The sequence below is a fragment of the Myotis daubentonii genome, chromosome 2 (genome assembly GCF_963259705.1).
Source record: "Myotis daubentonii chromosome 2, mMyoDau2.1, whole genome shotgun sequence".
Taxonomy (NCBI): Eukaryota; Metazoa; Chordata; class Mammalia; order Chiroptera; family Vespertilionidae; genus Myotis; species Myotis daubentonii.
Genome location: NC_081841.1, coordinates 77,490,941 through 77,506,216, shown reverse-complemented (window position 1 = coordinate 77,506,216; position 15,276 = coordinate 77,490,941). Strand labels below are relative to the sequence as shown.

At 38.1% G+C, this 15,276-nt stretch overlaps 1 protein-coding gene across 3 annotated transcripts in view; it reads right to left on the bottom strand.

Annotated features, from left to right (window-relative positions):
• SYT1 (synaptotagmin 1) overlaps positions 1 to 14,634 on the bottom strand; it is a 567,791-nt gene extending 553,157 nt beyond the window's left edge. For 2 of the 3 annotated variants that reach the window (XM_059683702.1, XM_059683701.1), the window contains exon 1: positions 14,243 to 14,633. The gene's annotated coding sequence lies outside the window, so the exon portion shown is untranslated. Of the gene's footprint in view, positions 1 to 14,242 lie in introns of all 3 variants that reach the window. The other variant, XM_059683704.1, reaches the window with a different exon arrangement.
• Positions 14,635 to 15,276: the final 642 nt, after the last annotated feature.

Below are 15,276 nucleotides of genomic sequence, written 5' to 3'. Positions count from 1 at the left end.
GAGACCTGTGTTGTCTAAATGATAATCGACACAAAATAATTTGTTTCATTATGTTCTCAGTGTTTATTTACTTTTGTTTCAAAATCTAAATTAGAGTTTTGTAGGATATTATCAAAAATATACTCAAAAGGAAATTACACTGAAAAAAATCATTACCGTGATAAAAAACCAAGGTATACACTTAATTCAGAGAAATAATAAAATTGGGGTAGGCCATGTGTTCCATTCCCTTAGAAATTCAGGCAAAAGGAGAAAGGTCATTAAGATTTCACAAAATATATACAATAAGTGTCTATGAAATATAAAAGGAGTTACTCTTTTAAAGATGAAAATGGAGGATGAAATTATAAGACATCTGAAAATACATTTTGAAAGTCAGGGTAGAAATAGGATTCCATGAGTATAACCATAAAAAATAAAGTAAGCATATGTATAGTCTGAAATCATACCATGCAGAAATGAGACACCAAATATATTTAAATAATGTTTAGATTATATATAATCATATTGTTTTGAAATTTTCCTTAATAAATGTTTGCAGATTGTATGTTTGTTTTTTAATCCTCACCCCAGGATATGATTAGAGAGAGGAAAGAAGGGAGAGAGAGGGAGAAGTATTGATGTGAGAGAAAAACATTGATTGGCTGCCTTCCACACAAGCCCCAACCAGGGATTGAACCCACAACCCAGGTATGTGCCCTGACAGGGAATCGAACCGTGACCTCCTGGTTCATAGGTCCATGTTCAAACACTGAGCAAAACCGGCTGCGCTCCCTACCGTCTTTTATGCCTATATCTTGCCTTAGTGTTCTTTATAACCATGCCATTTCTTTATATGTAAATAGAGGTTATCTGTCTATCGAACCCTCAATTCTTGGGTACACTAGACAATGCTCCAACCGATTGAGCCGTATTGGCTAGGGCTGTAGATTATTTTTAATTAAAATATTAAAGCAGGGTCAAATTCATGAAACCAGTGTCTTTACACTCAGCTACATTTGCCTTTTGTCTCTACTGCAAGTCAGGAGTCCCCCGCCTTATTTATAGGGAACATGTTCCAAGATCACCCAGTGGATACCTCAAACCACGGACAACACCAAACCCAACACATACTACGTTTTTTTTTTACTTACATACACACCTTCTCACTAAAAGAAAGCACTTTACAGCTTCTCGTTGGCATTTTCGAGTTGCCAGCATCCTACCCATGCACGTTGGGGCCATTTATTAAGTAAAATAAGGGTTACTGGAGCACAAGCACTGCGATACCTTGGGAGTCTACAGTGGATCTGATAACCCAGATGGCTGCTAAGTGACTCACATGCAGTGATGGCATACAGGGTGGATATGTTGGAAAAGGGGATGATTCAAGTCCCGGGCAAGATGGAATGGGATAGCACAGGATCTCTTTATGCTACACAGAATGGCACCCAATTTAAAGCTTATGAGTTATTTCTGAATTTTACAGTTAGTATTTTGGGACTGCAGTTGACCTTGGGTAAGTGAAACCATGCAAAGCAAAATCATGGATTGGGTAAGAGGGAGGAACTGCTGTAGACCAAACTCATTCCTACTGCAGTTTCCTCCCTGGGGTTTCCTTTATCCACAAAGCCTTCCTCTGACATTTACATAGCTGGCTTCTCTGCCTTTTATGTCTCAGCTTATACATTATGGGTTGACCAGAGTCCCTAGTATTACGTTGTTTTACTTATTAGCCTGTTTTATTATTTTATAGCATATCTCAATGCTTGACACTGCCTTAGTTAGGTTTTGTTGTTGTTTTTAATTATCTGTATTCTCCCCTAGAATGCAAGCTCCATAAAAACAAAGAATTTTTCTGATGTTTGCTTCTGTATTCCCAGCATTCAAAACAGTGGTAGGTATATCATGGCACTTACTGAAGAAATATATTATTCCTAAATAATAACTTTTCAGTTTATGGTACAGCAAAGAGAAAAAGCACAGCACTTTTGTGCAGTTATTCTATTGCATCTATAGCCATGCATATGCAGTTAGGGCAATTATAAAATAAAACTTTATAAACCCCTTGAAATAACACTCCCTACACAAAACTAACAAAAATTTGAAGTACTGATATGTATACAGGTGGCTCTATGAGTGCCTTCAGTTGGCTGCTCTCAGCTCCACTGGGATGAGAATCTAAAAATCCTCAAGTCCTACAAGTATATTGCCTCTGTAATAAAAAAGAAAGAAGCCAAGGCAATAACGCAAGGACCCAATGAGAGTTAAAGACACTCAACTCTGCCCTCGTGCTCTGATGTTCAGCCTTTTCACACTGGTGTAGTCATATCGGTGTTAAATTATTGAATACTCCACACTTGTTTTTAAACAGCTATCCTTGTTCCACTTCTCTCCACATCCTCAACTACTATGCACCTTTCCCTAGAATTCCCTGAATCTCCTGGAGCCGTCCTGCTCCAACATTAATGCTAGCCAGCATCCCTTCTGATGGGCCAGTGCTCCTACCTTATGAGCTAGTACACATGTGTTGCTTTTGCCTGTCCTAAATCTAATCACTTTCCTTCTTGTAACAGCAGAACTCTCTTTCTATATAGGTGAGTAATGATATGTCTAACTTTCAAATCCAGAGACTACACAAATCCTGGCTTAGAAAAATATCATTATTTCACTGCCCTCATCATAGCGAATGGTCCAGGACAAGTGATCCAAGTTGTTCCAATCAAACTTATTCTGGAAATTTCAGGGGGAAGAAGACATTCACGCTATACAATTTCTTATATAAGCCTATGGTCACTAGAATCATCCTTAACACTGTAAAGAAAGAACATGACTCTAAATAAAGCAATGCTAGATAAAAGTAGAACTAAATTGTAGTAGAACGTGGATTCAAACCGAAGCAGTCTATGTTTACAAAGCCAATATTCAATCATAAGTAATCATATAACCACTAAGCTCATCACTCACCCACTGGCCAAACAGGAACAGAGAAGAGGTGGGGACAAGGTGGAGGAGGTGGAAGGAGGAATAAGAAGCAATAGGTCTAGATCTGATCAGATGGTTTGATTTTCCATATTCAGCTATGACCAAATAAAGAATATTCCTGAACTTTATGGTAACCTGGCCTCTAAAATCCCTTTTCTTCCTTAAACCATTTTGAGTTTGATGACATTTTTACAAATGAAAAAGTTCCTGACTAAAACAAACAAACAAAACTAAACAAAAAAGGGGGGGCGGGGGCAGGGAGAGTGGTAAGATCTGCCATTTGATAACAGAGTAGCAATTTGCAAAAATTACTGTATTTCCCTTCCTAAAATGAAACTTTTAGTGTGAACTCTCTTATTGAAGCTTATCATGCCAGAATAGGAGGTATTTATACTCAGGTCTAGAAGATTCCAAGTTTAATGTTTTGATCACATTACTATGAAGTGGATAAAATTTGTCTATGTCTCTCCTATCTCTGTAGGTCATCTCTACCTCCTTGATACCATCTGTACTCTTCTCCTGCCAGTGAGGAGCTTAATGTGATTACTTGTGGTTGGGTATTGGCTTTATAAATATAGACTGTTTGTGGTTGAAACCATATCCAACTACATAATATCTGTGTAACACTGGCAAGTTATTTCTTTCCTATGATTTTTCTCATTTAAAAATTAGAGGTAAATTAGTACCAATCTCATAAGGTTATTGGGAATATTAATGGAATGAAGCATGGAAAGCACCCAGAAGGGTGCTGACATATATTAAGAATATAAAAATATGATTACCCTGTGTTTGTCCAAAATCACCATAAATAACCTATCCTATGCTCTAATTAATCTTGCGTTCTTTCTACAGCCCCTTCCCAATTAAAACTCCTGTTTCCTTATATCAGCTCAGCTAGAAAGTCAATTATGTTAATCCACATTGTAATGTGCACGGCAACTGACAATCACTCCCAATTGTGTTTGAGTCTTAACACAAAGAATTGCCAATTGATAGATTTCACACATTAGGGCTGAATAATAATCGGAGTCTGGATATATTCTCTTCCAACTTCTTTCCACCTTGAAACAAAAGAGAAAAGCATCCATAGACTCAACAACTTCCTTTAATGTTAGATTCAGAAAACAGTAAGGAATTATGTGTGTGAGGACCAATGAGAAAAATAATGAGACACGATGAGGTTGGAGAGTTTGTGATAAGCTACACACATCCAACCACATCTCTGTGTACTCAAGGAAGTGACTTAATACTACATAGTTTATAAATAAGGAAAACAGTGAAATGACATTTAATATCGCAGTTATACAGCAATGACTGAAGGGCAACTGAGCCTAGTGACTCAGGCTTAGTGATTTCTTTCATAGATTTAAAAACTGTTCCTGTAATTTTTTGAGTTAAAAAATAACTGTTCCTGGAATAATTTTAAAATACAAATGTAATTTCATTCACAGTTAGAGTAATATAAGTAAGGACAGTTTATTAAAATTGTCTTATGTTTTCAACAAAAATAAGAAGATTATATAGTTCAACATTCAGTATAATGTTAGAATTTTATTTTCATTTTGGTAAAAAATAGCGAACTAGTTTTTATATTTTGAGAGAATTGAAAGACATACTTCTGTCCCCATTTCTAAATGCGGAGGCCCTATGCTTCTGTAGGTAAAAATTATAAAAGGCTTCCTACATGTGTAACTGCAGGCAGATCGCTTAACTGCTCAGTCTCCTTTATCTGCAAAATGGAGAATCTCTTCATTATCAAAGTCAAATAAGGCAATTTAAATTTTTAAAAATATAGTGCTATACAACTGCCATGAGAACAATTATTTAATTATCATTGAAATAACAAAATATATATTACAAAAAAGCTACCTATGAAGCATGGTAGTAACCATCTCGGGTAAAAATTAGTTTAATATTTTAATCCTGCTGTTCTGGCTTCTGTAAGTATTTGCTTGCTAAAATAATAGAAAAGTTATTTTGATTTTCTTAACTTATATGTTATCCCATTCGTTTGAATACTCCACTGATTGTGGATTGAATACCCCATTGATTGTGGTCTTACTGGTCTTTCAAAACACATTCCTCTGCACCTAGAGACCAAGATAACACAATTACTTTAAATTGCCTCAGTGGCTCCAGATAATGTGTTTCCATTGACTGAGTGGTCCCAAGACCTGAAACTACAATTAATCTTTGTAGATAACTAACTTGCTCAATTTTAGCTTCTGTAACAAACTGCTTTTGCAAACCAGGTTCCTCATTCCAAACCTAGAGATGTAATCAATACCTTTGTGATATTTCCCTTTATAAGCCTGATGTTACGTCCAGTAAGGGCTTTGAGATTTGGAGAGCATTTGCCCCCTCATAGCTGCCAGCTCTGAAATAAATGTGGCTCCTTAATTAGACTTCTTGAGGCAACCTTGTGTGATTCGCGGGGTACACTCAACACCTAGTAGTACATGTCACTTATTTTTACTTTTTTTTTTTTAATCCTCACCCAAGGATATTTTTCCATTGATTTTTAGAGAGAGTGGAAGGGAGAGAAGAGGAGTGGAAGGGAGAGAGGAGGGAGAAAAAGAGGGGGAGAGAGAAAGATAGAGGGAGAGAGAGAGAGGAGAGAGAGAGAGAGAGAGAGAGAAATCCATGTGAGAGAGTCACATCGACTGTTTGCCTCCCGTACCTGCTGGGGCTGGGGAATGTGCAATGGAGATACAAGCCCTTGACCTGGAATCAAACCCTAGAACCGTGGGTTCATGGGTCAACACTCTAACCACTAAGAAAACTGGCCAGGGCTATTTGTACTTTTAAATATTGTTGTATTATCTCTCTGCAATCAATTTTGTTCTAGAAATGACCAGTAAGCCAGTCTTTATACTTAAGAATTTAAAAACACCAGCCTGGCTGGTGTGTCTCAATGGTTGAGCATGGACTCATGAACCAAGAGGTCATGGTTTGGTTCCTGGTCAGGGCCTGGGTTTTATGCTTGATCCCCAGTAGGGGGCTTGCAGGAAGCAGATGGATCAATGATTTTCTCTCATCATTGATGTTTCTCTCTCTCTCTCTCTCTCTCTCTCTCTCTCTCTCTCTCTCCCTCCCTCCCTCTCTTTGAAATCAATAAAAATCTATTTAAAAAACAAAAAAACATTCAAATTATGGCACGTTCCCTTTAAGTGTACCACTTTAAGTGTACCAGTTACATAAACAAATTAAGAACCTGCTCCCTTACTTATCTATGCATGTGCTTCATAAAACTAACCTAAAATGTATAAAAACTAAGAAATACATTTCTTGGTTGTTGAGAAAAAATAACCCATTAGTATGAAGCCTGGAGTACCAAGCTCTCAGTTAGTAATTAGAGGAAGATAATTCATTAAAATATAAAAAAAGAATGGCAGGAAGAATAAGGAGAGGAAGAAAATAAGAAAGGAAAAGAGGGAATGCATGAAAACTGCTATATTATCCTTTTAGCGGGAGAGCTGAACAAATCTACTCCGGCAGTGAGTAGTAATATGCTTCAATGCATACAGGTCTGAAAGTCCAGAAGTCAAGAGAAATGAAACTGTTGCTATCTATTCAGTATATAAATGATGAGACAGATTCTTAAAGGCATAACAGAACTTGTCTCTTCCACTTTTTCCTGGAGAAGTTGGCTCTCTCCTATCATCAATATTGATTTTGCGGTGTCTATGAGCGATTCAGAAAGCATCTATGGTTCCCTTGCAAAAAAAATTGAAAACTTGTATATCAAGTACTTTTTGTTCTTTCCCCCCACAATTCAAAAGCAGGGCAGTTTTGGTTAATTTAGGAGTATATGGCTTTTTGTTGAAATGTCACTTCCTTGAATTATTAAACTCAAGGTGTTATCTCAAGGTGATTGCTTGGCTTTTTAAATTTAACATTATAATTTAAAAAAAAAACACTAAAAAGAGAGATGTTATTTGTAATATTATGTTATTATCTAAGCTATAACATAAGAGTTTCCTAAGTGCAGATATGTAAAACTCAAGCACTTTGAGGCATACATTGGTCTGGTTTATATATATTTAAATTTAAAACCTGTGGCCTTATATTGGTGATGTTATTCTATTTATAGAAGAGATTCTGGTGCTCTAGAAATAGTCTCTAATGCCCAATGGTTCACACTTTCTTCATTCCTCAAATCTGATGAAAATGCTGTGAATTAGGCAGAAAGCCAGGCTTGTAAACCAGGATCTGGCAGACATTCCAAGTCAGAAACAGATTCAATGATTTGGTACCTTGTCTTTTTCCTGAGAAATTGTTTCAACTTTTCCTCTTAATAATCTTGCTAAGTCAAAGGATGAGTGCTAGAAGAGCTCAGTGAGGCCTCAGTAACCTGTTACACCACTGTTCCTATTTCAAAAGCCATTGAGTCATTTGTCTAAAAAACATGTGTTGATTTTTTTTTCCTCATAAGTAAGCATTTTCATAGGTGATGAACATGGGCCTATCCACTGGTTTTATTGCATACAATACTGTAGTGCAGGACATCATGAGGAAATAAATACCCTCAATTGGCTTTTTTTTCCTTCTCAAGAAAGAGCAAACAATTCTAAATTGACATTTTAGTGAGTGTAGCCTGCTGCTCTGATGCTACATTGCTTATACTTACAGCAACTCTCACATAAAATTATATTTGAAAATAGATTGTTGTAATCCATCCTCAAACCAACCTTATGGTTTCACAATGATACCACAGATTCCATAGAAAAACAAATCCGTGGTCAATGATGTGTGATGATGAGGATGAGGATATGAATAATTAAGGGTCTTCATAACAAGACAAGTGGGTTTGGGGAGTATTAAAGCCAATCCAAGGATCTGAAATTCTCTTTAACAATTATTTGAATTTTATCAACTGGTGTAAATTAGTTTTAAAAAGCAGCCATACTGATTCATGACTAACAACCTCACCTTTTCCTGGATCACTTGTGAGTAATCAAAAGAAATTTCATGAAAGAAAAGCTATGTTATCAATTATCCTATAATTTATGTAACATTTAACATCCCATTTTCTAAGTATTAATACTAAGTTTGGTGTAGCTGTGTATGTTTTGTCTGAGTATTTTCATGTGCTTTTTGCCTTCTTGATAATGAAGACATGCCAATGAGTCTCAACTGCAGCAATTAGTAAATCCAATCACCTGCTTCCAGGCTGGAGCGAGGCCTAGGGTGACAAGCAAGGAGTCTGGTCACAGGAAGGAAATGGGCCTTGGGTGACCCCAGGAGGCACACCCAGGCAACTCTCACCAGAGGTGTGAGGTGGGTTTGCCTGATTTGCCCTCTATTGCCATGTGACTGAAAGATGGTTGAAATCCGGGAGAGTGTGGGAAGAGGACAAGAGATAGTACATCTCATTTAACCAATTGTAGTTTAAGAATGTTTTGCATCTTTAATAATAAAAGCATAATATGCTAATTAGACCGTAGGTCATTCCAGATGTCCTTCCAGACAACCTTCCAGACTAAGCCATGGTGGCGGGGTCCAAGGCAGAGGTGGCCACCATCACAGGTGGGGGCCAAGGCAGAGGCAGCCATTGTGGCGGCCAAGGGTCGAGCTCTTTGCGTGAATTTTGTGCACTGGGCCTCTAGTTCTTAAATAATCTTCTGATTTGTGTTTAAGTGCCTATGTGCATTTTATCTTTGATTATCTTTGAATTATTTAGAAATAAAAAGAAAATATTTATCTATTGCAGAAAACAACACACAACTCCTTTTACTTATATAATATCCTTTGGCAAAAATAATAGTTAATTACATGAACTCTAATCACATTAGAATTAAGCAAAGCTACATTTCCCAAATAGAGAAATGGGTTCACTTGGATAAGGTAAGACCAAATTTCAGTACCACACCTAGATTTGATTAATTGGATATTTCAATCAAAAATTAGCTCTAGACTGAGGCACTTAGCTAACTGTTTCAGGCACAGTATTTGGGGTTGCTGTAGCAGGGTTGTAATCTAGTATTTATAATAAAATGTTATCTGACAGGGATGTCAGGAAAATTTAGGAAATTTTATCTTAACTGAATAGTTTCACCAGATTTTTATACTAGCTAAAAGAAAACATTCTCATTCTACATGGACATTTTTCAGCTTTCATTTTGTACAAATGACTAAGAAATAGAAGTATTTATTATCTACATTGTAATTACAATTTTTCAGAACACCCCTTTAGCAAAATGACTTCCTATGTTCAACATACTATATGTGAGACCGATGTAGGAATGACCAGTATTTTTCCTTTGTATCTCCACAATAGCAGTAACCAAAAAAGATGACCTCTGAACTCCCCTCATCTGCATTACTGGAAAATTCTGAAAACCAAAATTCCACGTCCCTTCCAAGCATTGAGTGTACTTGTAGAGATGAAACAAACCCAAAGAGAATCAGAACTAGTTCTCAACAATTAGAACTTATGGTTTAACTAAATATTAAAATTATAAAAATTACAGAAAAAATTTAAAAATCTGCTTTATATTTTTCAAAGATGTGGCAGAAAATTATTTCTAAAACTATCATGGATGTGCTATTGTATTCTAAATTAGGTTTAATTTGTTTTAGAACTCTCTTAAATATTATTTGTAAATTAGGGAAATAAATATTTTAAAAGGAAGTTTCTTTGGAATAGGATGTTTAAAACAACCAAAATTGCATCTCTGGTTGCTTACTCTTTCTACAACATAGCAGTATTTCTCAACAGCAAAGGTCAAATTTTTATTCATATATACAAGAAAGGACAGCATTTTGTCATACTTGCAATAGATAGTGTGAACATATTATCAATATATTTTAAAATAAGTTTATTTTTCTATTACTATCATATAAGAGTAGCATGATGTTCACTCTACTACCCTGCTACCACAGTTTATCTTATAGCCAATATAAAGGTAGCTCTTCAAGAACTCTCTTACAATGACAGCTAAGCTGAAGGAAAACATGTTTTCTTCAAATTAGAAAGGTTAAATTCCTGCTTTTAAAAAATGGCCACATTTACTGAAGAGGTGTGAATAAAGTTTACCATAATATTATGAAAAAAATGCTAATCATTCCTAGAGAAATTATTAAAGATACCAATCCACACCCCCATACCTGAAAAAGCAATAATAATCATATCATTCAGTTATGTAAAAGAATAAGAACAAGTTTACCTTTATGCAAACATGGAGAGAAACACCTGATAAAAGCCTTAGAAAGACAGGAACTTTAGCACCCCATTATGTCCAAGTCATATAAAAATATGATTTCATCTTATTTGTTACTTTTACATAGAAGTGCATTTTCTGTTACTGGGTGTTTTTTTTTCCTAATCCATGATTCAAATAAAAAGCACTTGTTCCCAAACCCATAGAAGGGCTGTTTAAAGGGAAAAAACCATACCCTGTTCAGTTTTTCTTCTGGGTATTCCTAGCCTTTCAACCAAAGAACTATTAAAAGCTAAGAGACTGTCATCTTCCTTTGAACGGTTACAGGAGTACCCGTTAGTGTCAGCAGATTATATAAGATTGTCCATTAGTTTATAATCCTTTTAGAAATTTCTTAAAAATTTATATGTATTTATCCACATATATATCCATATATATATTAAATATATACATTAAATAATATATATGTGTGTATATATATGTGTGTGTATATATGTGTGTGTGTGTATATATATATATATATATATATATACACACACATACACACACACACATACAGGGTGTGGTAAATGTAGGTTTATAGTTGTAAGTGCATGGAACACAGAGCTCATTCATATATTATTTATTCATCATTGTATTATTTTCCATAAGAACAACTGCAAGCCTACTTTTGCCCCATCCTGTATATCTTTAAATGCTAGTTGAAAAACAATTTATTTATTTAGACTGCCACATACTCAATCCCTGTTTAAATAGCTTTGGTGAATTCCCATGGAAAGCAAATTCAGCTAGAAAGCATCTCTTACATCTTAAACTTTTGATACAGATGCCTTTATGGCAACCAAATCAGTTAAAAACTTTTTAAAATCACAGATGGATTAGATATTTTGTTGTAAAAACCATTACTTGTTTAGCAAAATATTTGCAAGGCCCACACTACCATTATGACAGAAAGTCTAACTTTGGTTTTCTGTAACATTGGACCAAATTTGCTCCCTTATGTAATCAAACTGTTCTATTTTTGCTTTTCTACCCCCAAATTATTGAATCACTACCATTAGGAAAAGAAAGATTATGTTGCGATTTGGAATTAATGCTATCTCTTACTGGTTGTTCCACAAACTGGAAATCATACAAGCTATAAGTATTGCAGGCTCATAAAAATGTCTGTCTTAAGTGTACGTTCTTTGGGATCAGATGGCTCCACAAACCTGTGTGGGGAATTCACTCTAAATTGATTTAATATACTGACCTCAAAAGAGATGAATTGATATTATATGCATAGTGTCATTAGGCTAACAGGAAGTTCAAATTACATTTTTAATACATTCTGCATTTATTCATCTTCCAGTTCATTTTGCAAATATAATTAAGACAAGCTACTATGTTGTAATTTTGTTTTTAGTTAGCACCCTCTCAAATGCATACCTAATAATGTAAACACCATGTTATCCATTTTAATATTTCTTGATTAAAACTATCTGATAATTTGACCACAGAGAATAACTAATATTCTTCACTATGAAATGAAGCTCAAAACTAGTCTGGAACAACGCCCCATTGTGTGGCATTTTCTGGAATTAGTATTTTAAAATTTCCCCTGTACATTAGCAACATTTTTTTATAAAAATATCTTAAAATATCTAATTATCATATTTGTTCAGAAATATTAATGACATTTATAAAATATTCTCTTAAACAGAGAAAGGATGAAGGCTGTATGAAATTGTTACATTAGAACATTAGAACATGGGATGACAGATAATAATTTAAATCTCTTCTCAATCCACTCACTACATATTGGAATTAGTTCTGACTTCCAGTATCCATAAAGACTTAATTTCAGAAGTATGTGAAAAACTAACCACTCAGATACATCTCTTTTACATGGCATTGCTATAATTAACATTTGTAGAGAGACATGAAAAAACTTTGTCACAAACCAGGAAGCCTAAACTTTTACCTTTCCTAAGACAGTGGAAAAATAAGCAAACAAGATCTTCTTTTGCTCACATGGAACATAGTTGGTTTCCTTTTTATACATCCTTTCATGTCTAAACTTGTTAATTCAGTTGTATACACATAAGGCAATTAAGCGATTGTCCTTTTGTCCTTGTAAGCAAGAGGTGGCACCTCCAAAATTTAGTCAGCTTTCAACAAAAACACTACATTACAAAGGGGAAAAAGCCAGTTAAGTGTCAAAGCCCTGGAAAGAAGATCTTGTTTTTGTGACTCTAGGTAATTCCACTTAGATAGCAGAGATAAATGCCTCAAATGGAAAATGTTTAGACAATAATATTCATTACACTGATGTTAAATGGAACCAGCTCTTATCTAAGTTGTGTATAAACTTATACACTAAGATATGTGGTGAAAAAATACTTTCTGTGGTGCATAAATTAGTGTGGAAGATCAGGCAGAGTTCAGAAAGATGATTCCCTTTTCTCATCCCAAGTGACATGTACACACACACAAAATAAACCTAAGACTCGGCATTTCCCCTGATAAATCAAAGGAAAGGGTTTATCTGGACACTAGCATCGGCTGGCTGCTCTGCACTCATGTAGGACCCACTTGGAACGATTTCCCATTACATCCAACTAGACACTTCTCTCTACTTTCTCCCATCTGACAGTAATCACTTAGCTGTCTCGGATGCCTAACCGGAAATATCGCTGATGGCAATTAGAAATTGCCGAAGCTGCTGTCATGGTCTGTTCAACAAGTACCTTTCACTTGACCTATTATGCAGGCAGTTAGGGCACATAGTGGTTTTGCCTCTTTCTCTTCCTTGAGAACAAAAACATTTCCCCCTTAAGATTTTTTTTTTTAATTTGAGGTTATCTTTCTACCATTACTTTCTAAACTTTGTTCCAGTACAAGAGGGTTCTTGGCCAACTGAGCTTCCATATGCCTTCTAACTGGAGCAATGAAATTGTATAAACATCATGTTTACATCTATTAAATATTATTATTATAAGGAAATAAGGCAGTGCATGAATTTGATAGCTGGGCAATAGAATGCAGATAGTAGAAAGGTAGAATGAAATGGCAATTCATACACAAATTAGCTGTAACAGAAAAGTTAAATGGTTGCTTTATTTCACCAAAGGGTTAACTAATATTCAAGAAAGTGAAAATCAACATGTATACAAAGCTAACTAGATCAGCTTTCTCAAAGTAGAAGCCCAAGCCTCCTGGTAATACTGGTGTCACCTACGAATGTTTGTAACTTCACGTATTTTTTTTTGCCTCCCAACATAAAGGCCATACCAGAGAACCTCAGGGAAGTAATAATATGTTTTTCTTTTTTTTCTCTCTCTATGCAAGAAACACTTCAAAGTTCAGACATTACCACTGATGGGCAAATACCAAATAGCCCCACTGGACAGATGAAAACAGGAAAAGTCAGCTGGTTGGCACTTAAAAACAACAGCCATTAAGCAGTTGGATGTGGGTTGGATCGGCGGTTTATTTTTGTTCCGTTGGAACGAGTCAAGTGAGAGACATTGCCTCTTGCAAATAGGAGGTCGAGTCAAACTTGACGCTTCCCCTCTCTGACAGCCGGGCAGGATGGCTGGTCTACTCGCTCTGTTCAGTTTAATTGCTTTCTGCACTCTCATTCTCACGGAGCCCGCATCCCCTCTTGCCCCTCTGCCCCCGCAGAAAGAAATCTTTCTCCTTTCTTCACTATCCCCTTCTTTCCTCGGAGAACAGGCAGTCCTCTCCAGGAGGAGAAAGAAACCCTGTGCGTGCTTAGGATGGCAGGAGGGTGAAGATGAAAAGGGGACGGGAAAGGGGGCGGGTGGAGGTGAGAGATGGAGATTGGGGCGGGGGACGGAGGGGGAGAGACGGAGCAGGAAGATGGGGGGTGCCCAATATCAACTCCAGCCTCTAAATCAGGGGCGCTGGGCAAAGTGCTTTGCCAGGAGATGCACATGTGGTCTCAGATTTCTCACAATAGGCCACCCCGGGCTCCCTCCGCAGGTCTCCTCGCCCACCACCAAAACCCAAAGGTACCGAGAACAAAATCTTGCAGAGGGATTCGAGCGAACAGGCACCACCAGGGTGGCGGCACCACCAGGGTGGCCGCACCGCCGGTCCCGCCGCCTTACCTGCAGGGAAGACCAGGAGGTGGTGCGGGTTTCCGTCCCCACTGCTCTCCCCGGGCGGACCGCCTCGAAGGCGCACACGTCCTCTCGCTGCCTCTGTGCTTGGAGGGGCAGCCTGCAACACAAAAGGGGTGTGTGGGTGTGGGTGTGTGGGAGGTTTTCCAGGGCCACCAGCTGGTCCCAGCTGGCCGCCCCCACCCTACACACACCCCTTTGGGGCACTTAGCCCCCCTCTCGGCTGGGCACCACCCTGGGGGCGCTGGTCCGGCTGCAGCCTCAAGTTGCGGCCGCTAAGTACTGCTGCCGCCGCAGCAGAAGGAGGAGGTGGAAAGACACTGGGGGCAGGACTCGGTCTGGAGCATCCCCACACTGCAGCTTCTCCAGGAATCCCTCCAGTGAGGAGGCGGCCGCCCATCATCTCCCAGCCCCGGCCACCTGATTGGCTCCACCTCGGTACGCTGCGCCAAGGAGCCAATCCGGGCGCACTAATAATAGGTGGATCCCTCAGCCAACATCGCCCATCCCAGTTCTGTTAGTGTCTCTCCATCCCCACAGCGGACAGGGACCTGAAGAGGGGGGTGGAGGAGGGTTGGGGGAGGGGGGTCCCTGGGAGGGGGAGAGATCCCAAGGAGACGCTGTCAAGGGCGCCCGATAAGCCCTTTGGGTACCCGCAGGGATGCCCCACAACCTGTTCAGCCAGCCCTAAGCACGGGAGGAGACGGCATCATACAAAGCTATTTTTCTTTCTTTTCTTTTTTCTTTACTTTCAATCAGAACCTGCCCTGATACTGAGCATGCCCAGACGGGAACAGCGCCCTAGGAGTCCCGATGTGTGTGGGTTCCCAGGCTGTGGGGTTTTTTTTGAAAAGGTGAGATCAGGAAAGGAGGCAGAAGTTTGTCTTTGGCCTTTTGACCCGACAGAGTTGTGAAAGCAGAGCAGGGCGGGGCGGGGATATGGAAGGGTTCCGCACGGGTGTCCGCACACGGAGCCACAGGAGGTGGCCTTCGAAGGTTAATAACATAATCCTAACGGGATT